Here is a 6,692-nt window from a genome sequence, read left to right on the forward strand (position 1 = left end):
CTCTCTCTCTCTCTCTCTCTCTCTCTCTCCCTCCCTCTTTCTCCCCCCTTTCTTCCACACAGGCCTTTCCTGACACCTCCAGCTAATTGAGTACCCCCCCAGACACACACATACATACATACACACACACACAAATGAGCCCCTTCATGAAAACAATAAGCCAATACTTTCTAAAGACATTCTGAGTAAATGAAGGCCCTCTCTGCAAGGCACTTGGAAAACAACCTCAACAGTGGGAGGCAGGAATGAGGGGGCTGCTTTGGAAAAGGGAAGACAGAGTAACAAAGTATCATCTACTTCAAGCACAGATTTCCATCCATTGTTCCTCGTTCTCAGGGAAGGGAAAGCTGAGATTCTAGGGAGTGGAGGGAGGGAAAGGAGATGTGGGAAACTGGAAGCAGATCTGTACAGAAAATGTAGCCAATGCCAACACATATTGAAGGGGCTGAAGAAGGGAGAGGAAAAATTACACTTTTCATCACCCTCTGACCAGAGTTTTCTAAGCCAGGGGCCAGAGCTGGGGAGCAGAAGAGAACTCATATACTCCTCTCCCAGAAAGGCAGGGGGTGGGGAGCTGAAAGCCTAAATCACCTCTAAATGGGCCCAAATTGACTAAGCATGGTTAGGCAAAGGGAATCCTAGGGCAGACGGTTGATAATGGAAAAAAACCAAGCATCCTCCTCCTGGTCTAGGCCTCCCCATTCCCCTCCTCCCCTTCCTCCCCAACATTCCTGAATCCCCAGCCCCAGGCACTACTGGTCACAGCTAGAGGAGGAGTCAACAGGCCCTCTCTCAGAACCCTCCAGTCCAGTCCAGCAGTATTTTCCTGTTTCAGAAAAGGCAGACAGGAGGCAGAATTGAAGTTCCTACTGATTGCAATAGTCCTTGGGGGTCTCTCCCCTGACTAGGGCATCCCCCACTCCACCACCACAATGAAATTCCTGAAGCTCAGGTATGACCATGTCATTCCCTGGCTCAAAAAGCTCCAGAGACTCCAGGGCTCCCTATTTCCTCTCAGATCAAATACTAACTTCTCTGTCGTCTGGCATGAAGCCCTTCACAATCTGCCCCCAACCTATCTTTGAAAGCTTATTACATATTACTCTGCTTCACTCAGTTTACACTGAGACTAGAAAAACCCACCTACTGGTCCCTAGTAGAAGACATTCTATCTCTAGATCACCTCTGCCTCTAGAATGAAAGTCCAGGGGTGAGGAACCTGGCCACATGTTAGGTCCTCAGGTGTGGCCCTCTGACTGAATCCAAGCTTCACAGAACAAACCCCCCTTAATTAAAGGATTTGTTCTGTAAAACTTGGACTCAATCAAAAAGCAGTACCCAAGGACCTAGAAGGCCACAGATTCCCCACCCTTGCACCTAGTCTCTTTCAAAGTTCAGTTCACATGCCGCCTCCTACACCTGACACCCCCAGCTGCTAGTGCCCCCTCCCCTTTACCTTCTATAAATGTTATATTTGCTTATACATGTATATGCCTCCACCCATAGACTATAACATCCTGGTTGGCAGGGAATGTTTCATTTCTGTCTTTTCATCATCTCTGGTGCCTAGCAAAGTACCTAGCACATAATGGGCCTTTATGAATGCTTGTTAATTGAATGTATGTCATTCACAGCCTCCCATCCTTCTCCTAAACTCATTCACAATAAGGGGATTGTAGTTACCACACTGGTGGTTGGAGAAGCTGAAATGGGCAGTGGTCAACCCAAAGGAATGAAATGCTTATAAGTAGGACGGTGGACATTGAAGGTGATATTTTTGGAATGCAAAAATCACAGTGAATCTTGGGAATTTGCTGGCCCCTTCTTCCCACAACTCTTTCTTACCCTCTTACACAAGTAGAAGGGAGGGATCTCTTCCTCACACACAGCTAGTACTTCAAAAAGAAACTTAATGAATGAATGGGGAAGTATCTTTAGGAGATTTAATGAGTCACCAGTAGGTCCATCCCTCCCCCAAGAGCCTGCAATTTGGGATGTTGGCTCTCTGCTTGGGTTCTTTCTTCAGTAGAAATTCTGATTCTGATCACTGGCTGCTTGGTTGATTCCACCCCCACCCCCTCCAACTGGTCCCCTCTACCACCCACACCAAATATGACCATTCTGTGTGTTTTTCATGAAATAATTCTGTTTCAATCATCCAATTCAAGCTGTCCCCAACCAGGGCTAGGAACCACTGAAGGACTGCTGGGGCAGCTACGAGCATTCCTTTGATCAGGTCTCTAATCTCCAACTCCTCTTCTGGGCCCCACACTCCTTTCTCCCCTATCCCCTGCCTGCCCCCTCCCACTCACTTTCCCATTCCCGCTGCTTCTTCTCTCACAGATGTTTGCTGATACTCGCTTCTCTCTCTCTCTCTCTCTCTCTCTCTCTCTCTCTCTCTCTGTCTCTCTCTCTCTCTCTCTCTCACACACACACACACACACACACACACACACACACAGATTTCTGCCATATTGAGACCCCATCTGGAAAGTTCAACAGTTGGCCTGCACATCTGGAGCAGCTGGACCGTCTGGCCCTTCTAACTGGCTCTCATCCAAGGAAACCTGGTTCCTCAGAAAGTGACTACACAAATTCGAATCCCTCTTTCCCTCTCTGGAATCTTAAAGTCCTCTCTGACCCCGGCATAAGGGTCACTCCACGCATGGCACGAGTGGGGGAGGGGATCACGGAAGTGAATTCTACCCAGGTCTCAAGAAGCAATAGCCAAGGAAATTACGCAGTCTCCCTAGGAAAGGAACCCCAGTGCTTTCCAATTCCGAAAGGAAGAAAGTTCTGCTGAATATCTATCTGACTTGAACCGGCGCGATTTTCTGCTTGTGAATAACTAGATCTTCCAAGGCCCTTCCTGAAAGAGGGAGGGAGAAAAACTCTCCACCTAACTATTCTCTAGTGGTTAATCCCCTTCCACCCCTAAGGCCAACAAAACACCATTTTGGCCTAGGCTCAAAACTCCCAAACCATCTGTGTAGGGTTTAACCCGAAACAAATATGAAGCCGAAAAGAGTGAAACATTCTCTTCCCCCGCCCCCCCCCCAACCCGCACTCTGCCCCTCTACGGGGAGTGGGCAGACAGGCGGGTACAAATTCTAACAGCCCTCTTCTGACCCCTGCTCACCCCCAAAAAACTAGAAAATAAGGAGGGAAGGTTAGCTTAGGGTCAAAAGGGAGTAGAATGATTAGTGGAAAGGAAGAAACTCGAGTGCCCATCACAGACCCGTCTGTGGGCTCAGGTAAACCTCCCCCTCCCAAGAGAGGTTCCCCGTCTCTTCTTCAGCTCCCAACTCCTTGGTGCACTCAACTCTGCCCAAACCACCACCCTCTTGGGGCCTACCCTTCAGTACCCCAGAACCCAAGAACCTGGGCCCCGCCAGAGAAGACGAAGGGGGCTCCGCCCCAAGCAGGGGCTGGAGAGGATTCCCGGAGAAGGGTCCTCTCCTCTGGAGTGGAAACCCCGACGCCGCACAACCTGTCTGCTCCCCAGTCCTTAGTCAAGAGGATGTTCCAGAAAGCCCAAAGGGCTCAGCCTCACGAAGAGAGGTAACACTCCTCCGACAATTCGACCCCCCCCCCCCCCCCTCCCTCCCCCCCCCCCCCCCCCCCGCCCTGCTCTTTACCTGAGGCTGTGGCTCCTGGGGGTGCAAACAGCTCCACACAGACACAGCCAGTGGTGGTCAGGGGGCGGGGCGGGAGGGCGAGAGGAGGGAAGGCTTGGGGTGGGCGGGGTCTGGGGGTATTGGGCGGGGTCTACCAAGGGGGCGGGGCCGCGTTATTTTCCCCATAATCATATCTTATCAAGTAATTCCTTGCTCTGGCTCCTGCTCCTCCTACCCAGGGTGGGGCTCTAAATTGAACTTATGATAGTAACACCCCGATTGGCCCCCATCTTTCTCCCGCCCGCATAGTGCACTAGAGGTACCCAGGACTGGACACGAGGGGCCTGAAGACCGGATGAGAGGGAGGGGCAGAGATTACTGGGGAGGTGGGGGGAGGGAGGGGGACAGGATGAGGCGAGGAGGCGGAGAGTTTGTTCCAGCTGGATGACTACGGTGCCCGCCCTGCACCCCTGTGCGGGTGGCAACGCCAAGAAAGAACCGTCCTTGTGTCCCACCCATCCCGCCACTCCAAGAACCAATCTCTCTTTCCCTCCCTGGGATCTCAAAGTCCTTTCTGACACCAGCAAGCCGGCCCTTGCTTTGTTGTGCCTCTACGAAGCCAGATCCGCCCTTTCCCACCCCCTCCTAGACGGAGAGCGCTGGGCAGCGCAGGGATGGTTCTAAGGGTCTAATGCGAGACTTCGGCGCCCGGAGATTGAGTGATTAAGTAGCCCAGACTTTGGGCAGTTCTGTCCCCGCCCCCGCCCTGAGCTAGTAGGATCAGGCTAGCTAAGGACTGGTTAGAGCGGAAAACCGGTGACCCAGAGTGAGCAAGAAGAGCTGGGGTGGGGTGGGGTGGGGTGGGGCGGAGCCGGGCCTGCTAATGCTATTGACATCTTAGGCAAGTGGCAGCTTAGTTACCCCCTTGCTGAGAAGAGGAAATCAAAAAGGACCATGTATACGTATCTTAATCCCTACTGTGATGGGAGTGTTTGATTTCCTCACCTGGAGGTAGCATGTAGTGGATGACCTAATGGAGGAGAAGTTGACAGTGATCCTGGCTCTTGGATCCCGGGAGAGCCACAAAGGGCAAGGCATTTCAAGATCCTCTTTGGGACCCTGATGATCCTGGTTTGTCCTGGTTCATCCTGTGCAAGCCTAAGGTCCCCAGGACTCCTTGACACATCATCATTTCATCAGTGTAGATACCCAAAGGGGAGTAATGTGTAATAAGCCTGGAAAGGTGGGGTGAAACCAGCTTTAAAAGCAGCAGCCACGTTGGTGGCTTACTGAGTTGAGTTAGCCGATGATTTCATGACACAGACCAGGGGAGGTCCTAACTCAGAAACCGGCCCCTCATCCCTGGGAGACCTGATATTTTACCAGCGATGATTCATTCCCCATCCCTTTTGGAGTGTCCTTGTAAATTGTAAATTCAGCTTTAGGTTGGGCCACTAGACAGAACAGAGGAACAAAACTGGATTTCGTTCTGTGGGAAGTAACCGGTGGGGAGTCTTCTGCCTGAAGGCACACCTGGGAGAGGGGGTTCCTCTTAGTGGGACGATATATAAGGGGATAGGAACTGGACCTCTGAGTTCATTGTATAAGGAACTCCAGAGAGCATAAACTGTCTCTATCAGTGCATCTTCCCCCCGACTTATTATCGTAGAGTTGTCTAGACATGGGAGCACTGAGAGGTTCTGTGACTTACCTAGGATTTCACAGTTAATATATGTCATAAAGGCAGATTTTGAACCTGCTTCCTCATTTCAAGCCCAACCTCTATCCACTGTAAGAGGCAGGGAGGGAAAGCAAGGAAGGAGCTCCAGAGTATTAGAACTAAATGGAGACCTTCTATAACATACAGTCCATCCCACTCATTTTGCTGTTCTGGAAACTGAGGCCCAAAGAAGTTAAAATACCTTGCTATATGGCACAGTGGAGAGTGCTAGAGCTGAGAGTCAGGAAGACCTGAGTTCAAATCCAACTTCAGATGCCCTGGGCAATCACTTAACCTCTGCCTCAGTTTCCTCAACTGTAAAATGGAGATAACAGTGCCTACCTTGGAGGGTTGGTGTAAGGATCAAATGAGATGCTTGCAAATTGCTTAGCACAGTGCTTGATACATAGTAGGCACTCACTCAATAAATGCTTATGCCCTTGCCCTTGCCCTTGGTTACACAGACAATCAGTGACAGAACCAGGACCCAGGTCCTCTGGATCCCAGCTCAGTGCTTCCTCCTATCCCAGGCTGCGGCACTCAGGTGGATGAAGAGAAAAAGCACAGATCACACCTGACCTTAGGTCCTTGCCTGTGCAGATAGTGTTGGGAAACCTAACCTCTCACTTCTTGCCCCAACAACCCTCAGGAAAAGAATCATCAAAGGGCCAGTTAGGACAAGGTGGCTATCCCAGGGTAAGAATAGCGCCCAAACAGAAGTGACATGTGGGAGCAACAAAGGCTAGGAAAAGGCAGATGCTGGCAGGACCAAACAGTATCCACCTGAGGAATGAATATTCCTTCCTGTTTCCTCTGTGTTATTTTTAAAAACCACTGATGTAATTGTAATTGTAATTGTAATTCTTTCAGGGCTGACACCCATCACATTTCTCTTCTCTCTTTCTAGAACAGACAGAAACAATATTGCTGTGACTTGGAACTGGTTTGCTTGGGCATCTAGTACTTCTAAGGTCAGTGAGTCAATAAGCATTTACCAAGTGCCTACTGTATACCAGGAACTGTGTTCAGCACGTGGGATACAAAGAAGATAAAAGCTTTCAAGGACCTCACAGGCTGAGATATGAGACAACAGGCAAATGACTTTGCACAAACTACGTATACAGGATAAATGAAGAGAATCGACAGAGGGAAGGCACGAGCATTAAGAAGCATCAGGAAAGATTTCTTATAGAAGGGGGGATTTTGTATGGGGCTCAAATGAAGCCAGACGAGTCAGGAGATGGCAAAGGGGAGGGATAGCATTCCAGGCTTGGTGAGACAGCCAGAGAGAATGACCAGAGTCTGGAAATAAATAGAAGTGGCAAGGCTTAATGTCACTGGATCAAAGAGTACTG

At 50.1% G+C, this 6,692-nt stretch overlaps 1 protein-coding gene and 1 long non-coding RNA gene across 6 annotated transcripts in view; one reads left to right on the forward strand and one right to left on the reverse strand.

Annotated features, from left to right (window-relative positions):
- Window positions 1-3,720, reverse strand: part of CARHSP1 (calcium regulated heat stable protein 1) — a 23,244-nt gene extending 19,524 nt beyond the window's left edge. For 2 of the 5 annotated variants that reach the window (XM_069085595.1, XM_069085635.1), the window contains exon 1: window positions 3,639-3,720. The gene's annotated coding sequence lies outside the window, so the exon portion shown is untranslated. Of the gene's footprint in view, window positions 1-3,490; window positions 3,601-3,638 lie in introns of those variants that run through there. The other 3 variants (XM_069085604.1, XM_069085619.1, XM_069085612.1) reach the window with 3 other exon arrangements.
- LOC138159368 (uncharacterized) overlaps window positions 3,427-6,692 on the forward strand; it is a 29,741-nt gene continuing 26,475 nt past the window's right edge. Inside the window, exons 1-2 of the long non-coding RNA XR_011167878.1 lie at window positions 3,427-3,561; window positions 6,245-6,308. This is a non-coding gene — a long non-coding RNA (uncharacterized lncRNA). The remainder of the gene's footprint in view (window positions 3,562-6,244; window positions 6,309-6,692) is intronic.

This window comes from Petaurus breviceps, unplaced genomic scaffold (assembly GCF_028583685.1).
Source record: "Petaurus breviceps papuanus isolate PSGF00001 unplaced genomic scaffold, PetGlider_PUasm1.0 118, whole genome shotgun sequence".
Taxonomy (NCBI): Eukaryota; Metazoa; Chordata; class Mammalia; order Diprotodontia; family Petauridae; genus Petaurus; species Petaurus breviceps.